General features: G+C 35.3%; 1 protein-coding gene across 15 annotated transcripts in view; it reads left to right on the top strand.

Annotated features, from left to right (window-relative positions):
• FAM237B (family with sequence similarity 237 member B) overlaps positions 1-7,736 on the top strand; it is a 166,508-nt gene that overhangs the window by 124,092 nt on the left and 34,680 nt on the right. The window contains exon 13 of one of the 15 annotated variants that reach the window (XR_006594848.1): positions 5,969-6,461. The exons of the other annotated variants lie outside the window; for them this stretch is intronic. The gene's annotated coding sequence lies outside the window, so the exon portion shown is untranslated. The remainder of the gene's footprint in view (positions 1-5,968; positions 6,462-7,736) is intronic. 15 annotated transcript variants of the gene reach the window in all.

The raw sequence follows: 7,736 nt of genomic DNA, 5'->3' as shown, positions 1-7,736 counted from the left end.
GAAAATTCTCAAATTTGGGTAACTTTTTTTTTCATACGTCAATTCTCATTTCAGCAAATTAAGTTTAAAAATGATCTCTCCTGGTGGTTTATTAACCGGAGGTGGGGGGGAACCGAGAAGGGGGTCTCTGATCGATCATTGGACAACTGCACTTTCCCCTCTGTAGTCCATTCACAGATTAACCTTTGCAAATGCTGGTTTGGAAATACATTCTTTGTTTGACTTGACATTTGCCCCATCCCCTACCGCCAAATATTATTAAGGTTTAAAGTTTAGGCATAAGCTAAGCTTTTAGTGATGTTGGGGTATTGACAGCTGGTGAAATTCTTTCCATTTTGGTAACTGGAAAAAAAATAGTTAAATTTTATACCAATTTTTATTATTTTGCTTCAATTGTACTCTCAATGAAATTAGCATTTTTTAGCACTCTGGAGGACAAGGGGAGGAAATTCATGAATCTTAGTAGTTAATGAAAAGCATGCAGCTTCCTCATGTGTTTTTTTAGAAAAAACAATAGCATTATAAACTTTCACAAAGGGTTATTTAAAAATGAAGCATTTTCTAACTATCCTAAAACTGTTAATTATTGTGCAAAACATGTAGGTAAACCATATATTTTATTATTATTATTATTATTATTATTATTATTATTATTAATTACTTATCCTTAAAGATTTTATTGTTTTAAGTAATCTCTACGCCCAACCTGGGGCTCGAACTCACAACCCCAAGATCGAGAGTCATATGCTCTACCAACTAAACCAGCCAGGCACGCCTAAACCATGTATTTTAAGTATTTTTAAAAGCTATCTTAGGGGCGCCTGGGTGGCTCAGTCGGTTAAGCGTCCGACTTCGGCTCAGGTCACGATCTCGCGGTCCGGGAGTTCGAGCCCCGCGTCAGGCTCAGGGCTGATGGCTCAGAGCCTGGAGCCTGCTTCCGATTCTGTGTCTCCCTCTCTCTCTGCCCCTCCCCCGTTCATGCTCTGTCTCTCTCTGTCTCAAAAATAAATAAACGTTTAAAAAAAAAAAAAAAAGCTATCTTAACATTGGACTATCCCCCTCCCACCCAAAGTTCAAGTTATATGCAAAATCACTTAAAAGAGAATCAGTCAATAATTTGCAATTGCCAGAAGGAATATCTGCTTTTCATATTTGAACTATTAAATATCCCTGATGGAAAATCTCATGTTGCCAATTGTGTCCCCCAAAATTGTTGGCATTGATGCAAAGCATGATTCCTTTCAGCTTATTCCAGGGTAACTGAAATTTTCACTACTGTTTTTCAGTTGGAGTTTTAGAATATAAAAATTATTTTGCAAGATTTTTCCAGGTCATGATGTGCTCTCTGAGAAATCTCTACAGTTCCCTGAAGTAGTAATTGATTCCACTCAAGTGCAGCAATAATTTTATTAAATGGATCTCTAGTGGCCTAGAGGTGTTAACACAAGTTTTTTTGAAGTTATTACACAATTGAGTAACTTTAGAATGGTAGTTCTTAAGATGTGTAACCATGCACTGGTTCCTCAAGATGCTTGCCAGTAATTCATTCACTACAAAAATATTTATTGAACTCCTACTATATCCCCTGGCTGCGGCACTAGAAACAATGAAGAACACAGATAAACTTATCTGTCCTGTTAGAATTTATAGTTTGGTGGGGAAGCTAAATTAGTAAACAAATGCAAATAAGATTTATACAAATTGATTTATGCAAGTAAAGTAATATAAATCATGATAAAAACAACAGACTGAGATAAATAATAAAAAGAACTTTTTCATTTTCATGATTCACAATGCATATTATGGATTAGAGGCTCAGAATTTCTACTGTAAAGACTTAATCTATTTTCCACAAATTCCCAAATTTATTTTGAGCACTGAAACTTTGTGAGGAATGCTTCTTCATAAAATAGAACCATTTTTTGTGAAACTGCTTTTTTGAAACCAAAGGATCCAATGAACATACTTTTTTTGTCAGTGCACATTCATATATTTTAATAGATTTATAAATATACATACCATCTGTTTAAAATAGGTTTAGTTTGAAGACAAAATTATATAGAAACATAAGTACATTTGTATATTTCAATAGATTTATAAGAATATATTTTATGGATACTGTCTGAGGAAAAAATGACAGAATATTTCTAAATCTATTAAAGCATATGAATATGCATCTGTATTAAAAGGTATTTTGTAGAATGTATTTCCATATATAAACATGGTCTAGATAGTTATAATTCTTAATCACTATATAGTTCATTATATTGCATAAAGCCCTACTTGGGACTTGATCTCAGGACCCTAGGGTCATGACCCTAGCCAAAATCAAGATTTGGACACTCAACCAGGCGTCCCTGGGAATATTTCTTTATTAAACATTTAAAATGCATATTTTAAGGGATGCCTGGGTGGCTCAGTCAGTTAAGCATCCGACTTCGGCTCAGGTCATGATCTCACAGCTTGTGGGTTCAAGCCCCACATTGGGGCTCTGTGCCGACAGCTCAGAGCCTGGAGCCTGCTTCAGATTCTGTCTTCCAATCTCTCTCTGCCCCTCCCCCACTCATTCTCTCTCTCTCTCTCTCTCTCTCTCTCTCTCTCTCTCTCTCTCTCAAAAAAAAATAAACATTAAAAAAATGTTTTAAATGCATATTTAAAAATCATTTTTATTGTTTTATCATGATAAGTGTATGCTTTAATTCCCATCCCCTGTTTCTCCACACACATTTAAAAATGTGTTTTTTTAAAGACTTTTTAAGGTAATCTCTACACCCTATATGCGGCTTGAATTTATAAACCCTAGATAAAGAGTAACAATGCTCTACTGATGAGCCAGCCAGGCACCCCTAAAAATGTGTGTTTAAAAATAATGAAAAAAAATTTTGGTACAAGCAGATTTGATTCTGGATCTCATGGATGACCATCTTATAACTCACAATAACCATGCAATTTCAGATCCCATTTTTTTTTTTGCATTTTTTATTGCATTGGTACCTAGCAATATTACCCTGTCAAACCTTACTGAGAGAACTCTTACAGCTGACCAAAAAAAAGACAAAAAACCCAATTATAAAATGGATGAAGGATTTCAATACATATTTCTCCAAATAAGATATGCAAATGACCAATAAGATCATGGAAAGATGCTCAACATCATTAGTCCTTAGAGAAATGCAAATCAAAACCACATGAGATATCATTTCACATCCACTAGGATGGGTGTAATCCAAAAGTCAGTAACATAATATCAATGTTGGCGAGGAAGGGGAGAATTTAGAATCCCTATACATTGCTGATGGAAATGTGAAATGGTGCAGCTACTTTGGAAAACAGTTTGACAATTCCATTTCTTGGTGTTGAAGACATGTCTACAGAAATACAGAATACAGAAACTTGCACACAAATGTTCATTGCAGTACTATTTATAATAGCTCACAACCCAATGTCTATCAAGTCTATCAAAGAAGGAATGTATAAATAAAAGGTAGTATATCCATATAGGGGATATTATTCACATATTATTATAAAAAGGAATGAAGTACTGATACAATGTGTGGATGAATCTTGACAATGTCTGCTAAATGAAGGCTGCCAGACTCAAAAGCCCATATAGTTTATGATTCCATTATATAAGTTGTCCAGAGTAGGCAAATCCATACAGACAGAAAATGAATTAGGAATTGCTAATCTACTACCTGGTGAGGAGGGGTTAGGGAATGACCATTTAATGGGTAGGGGCTTACTTTCTGAAATGATGAACATATTCTGGAATTAAATCGTAGTGATGGTTGTACAACTTGGTGAATATACTCAAAACCACTGAATTGTACACTTTAAAATAGTAGACTTTATAGTATGTGAATTATATCTCAATAATTTAAAAAAATAGTAGTCAGGGATTGTCTCAACAAAACAAAACAAAATGGGGGCGCCTGGGTGGCTCAGTCGTTTGAGCGTCTGGCTTCATGAGCTCAGGTCATGATCTCACAGTTTGTGGGTTCGAGCCCCCTGTCAGGCTCTGTGATGACGGCTCAGAGCCTGGAGCCTGCTTCAAATTGTGTGTGTGTGTGTCTCTCTCTGCCCCTCCCCCACTCATGCTCTCTCTCCTTCAAAAATAAATAAAAACATTAAAAAAAAAATTTAAAACCCTCAAACCCCCAAAACCTTAATGAGTGAGCAGATGTAGACAATTTCTAACAAGGCATCCCCTTCAAGTGAAGACCAGATAACATTAAATCTGTGCTCTACTAAGGTATATTTAGCAGTTGACAGAAGAGAAAAAAGTGATGGAAGAAATTACTCACTCTTATTTTATTTATTTTATTTTTAAAAAATCTCTTTAAAATATATGTATGTATTTAGAGCACAAGTAGAGGAAAAGGACAGAGGGAGAGAGAGAGAATCTTAAGCAGGCCCCATTCTCAGAAAGGAGCCCAATCAGGGCTCACTCCCATGACCCTGGAATCATGACCTGAGCCAAAATCAAGAGTTGGAAACTCAACCAAATGAGCCATCCAGGCGCCCTACATTTTAATTTATGTATGTTAAACCCTGAAGATCTACAGAGTTATAGTTAGTACCATGCCCACCTTTTACAAGCAGTCATTTAACTTCTATCAAACAATATCGTTCTTTACATTCACTTAATTAGCTTTGAACTTTTTGTGAAAGCCTGTTCTCCCACTTACAATTGTGTGACACAGAACAAGTTGCTCAGTCTGTTGCTGACTCTTGTCTCAGTCTCAATTTCCTCATCTATTAAATGGGTATAATAATAGTGTCCACCTAATAGTGGTTGTTACGAATATTGAATGAGACAGTGTAAGTAAAGAGCCTAGTACTTATTAACTAGTGTAAATGCTAGATATTATTTAACAACTTGCAAACTTGTTTGGTTTTATAGTTGTGTACATGCTCTAAGCATAAGAAATTTATACTAAGTTTTACATTTGAATATATTCTCGTAATTAAAAAGTTTTTCTTAATGTTTATTTATTTTCAGAGAAATAGAATGTGAGCAGGGGAGGGGCAAAGAGAGAGGGAGACATAGACTCTGAAGCAGGATCCAGGCTCCATGCTGTCCGCACAAAGCCCAACGCGGAGCTTGAACTTATGAACCATGAGATCATGACTTGAACTGAAGTTAGGTGCTTAAGTCCCCCAGGCTCCCCTATTCCTGTAATTTTTAATAAAAAAATGTAAGTCCACAACATGGCTATTGAGGACTTGTCCCCCTTCTTTTTTCTTTAAAAAGATTTCATACTTCAAGTTTGGGAAACACTGGTTTAGAATAAGCTTAGGTTTTTGTTTTTTGTTTTTTTTTTTTCTCTCCATACATCACTCTATACTCTCCACTACCTCACTGCCATCACTTTTTAAGTCTTAAAATTTAATAAGGATCAACCGTACCCAAGTTTAGTCGCCTTGTTCATAGCTTAGAGTTTGGGTTGAAATACTAGTAGGTAAATGAAAAAGGCAGCATGTTGCAGTGCAAATTTGTGGAATAGGAGTTAGAAAGTCTTCAATGACTTATGTGAACTTTTAGCAAGTTGCTTATTACTCTGGGTCTTAGGTATAGTGTCTTGAATACGAAGACTGATCTTCAAGTCCCTTCAAGGTCTAAAATTCTGACATTTTCAGTATACCAACTATTGTTCTGTGATAAGTTGTCATGTCACCTAGTACTTAATAGAGAGATGTGCCTTTCAAGGTGCCAAACTTTCATGTGGTATCACCTAGTTGGAAGGTGATTAGTGGTCTGCCGTTTTCTCATTTGGTATCAGTTTGAATACACAGCAAGATTCTCCAAAGTAGCAGAAGGTAAAATGGTCAGAAGTGGAGAATATATGGATTATTTAAAGATTGAAAAATTAACTAGAAAACTCACACTTGGCTGCACAGTATTAAAGAGTCATTCCTGATTTTTTTTTCTTTTTTAACCCATCATATTCTTTTGATATCATTTTAGGCACCATCTTAACAGCCACCATGTAAAATGTTGTAGAAAGTTCTTGTGGTAGCTGGTCTTCAGAGATGGCCTCCCAGTGAATTACACCTTCCGGTATTCATGCCTTTGTGTAGTCTTTCCCCACACTGAACCTGGGCTGGCCCCATGTAACAAATAGACTGCAGTAGTGGTGATGCTTTGTGACTTCTAAGGATAGAACACAAGAAGCCTTGTAGCCTCTGCCTTGGTTTCTTAGAACTCTTATTCTGGGGGAAGCAAGCAGCCATTTGAAATTTACCTTGAGACCACGATGCTGTGAGGAAACCCAATCTAGACTCATTGAGAGCCCACGTGAAGAGACAGACACCTGACCAGTCTGCCCAGTTAAGGTGTAAATCATGTGAGGGAAGAAGCTGTCTTGGATGTCCAACACAAAACATCAGATGAAGTCAGCCCCAGCTACCACCTGATGACGAAAGCATGAAAGACTCCAAAGGAGAATCACCAGAATGAGGTCAGTCAACTCACAGAACTGTGAGAAGTAAACAATTGTTTTATACTGTCAATATTGGGGCAAGGTGTTATGCGGTGGTACAGTAGCTTCTTTAAGGACCAAAAAAAGTTCATTATCTTTTCGATCAGTAATACCCATTTTACATCTCTCTCATAAGAACTCCTTAAAAAGTATCTCCATTAGCACTTTTTTCAGGAGACTATTTCTTTCTTTGTTTTATTATTTAAAAAAAATCACAAAGACATTATTTCATGGTTTCATGTCATTTCATCATTTTTTAATGCCTGGTTTAAGATGTAGGTTTCCGGAATAATTGAGTTATCTCCAACATTACAAATCCTGTCATTAATACTCATGAAAGAAATCAGCTTCAAGAAACAAAACCCAAGTGCTAGTTCTATAAACATAAATGTTTGACCCTATGACTATAAAGGGATCAGAGAAGATTAGGAAAGGAAGAGATATAAAACAGGAGTCTATTTTATAATCACTTTTATTTTTTTAAAGTTATTTTTAACCTAGTTTATTTATTTTAAAACACATTTAAGTAAAATTGTAATGTGCTTTGAAATGCTGGAATTTTATCACTATAAATCCAACTATCTCTAAAAAAGATATGGCCATTTCATTTTACACAAATGTTGTAAGAACTGACCACAGCATTTATACGTGACAATTGTTTTATAATACTTAATTTCCTACAACACTCCAAAATAAATTCTGTTTAGGTCAAAGGGTCAAAATTTAAGTCATATGATAAAGAAAATCAGATAAAACCAAAGTGAACATTAGTCATATTTCTAGTGGGGAAAGGATTCTTTAAGTTTGAATAAATGGAAGCAATCCCAAAGATAAAGAATTATAATTTCAACTAAATAAGAGTTAAAGTTCTGCGTTTTTAAAAAACATGCACTGAGGGGAAATGTTTGCTGTAACTTAACAAAAGATTAATGTCAAATATTTAAATAGCTCACACAAATTCAGAACAGAAGCAACTTTAGGCTCCAATAAAAGCACAAAAGAATTGAACATTTTAATAAAGAAGATATAAAATTGTTTAATAAACAGAGACACTGGGAAAGATACCGTCTATAGGCTTTCATAATCTCTTCACTCTTCTCCTGTTGGTTAATTTTGAACAATCCAGTATTTATGCAAATCATCAAAGGTTTTACCACTTAAAGAAACTCTTTAAAATTTGCAGTGAATCTTTGTTAAGGCAAAAATTAAGTAGGCCATTGGCTTAGAAATGCTGGGACAACATTTCTTTTGTTC

This window comes from Felis catus, chromosome A2 (assembly GCF_018350175.1).
Source record: "Felis catus isolate Fca126 chromosome A2, F.catus_Fca126_mat1.0, whole genome shotgun sequence".
NCBI lineage: Eukaryota > Metazoa > Chordata > Mammalia > Carnivora > Felidae > Felis > Felis catus.
This window is presented reverse-complemented; position numbering and strand designations above follow the sequence as displayed.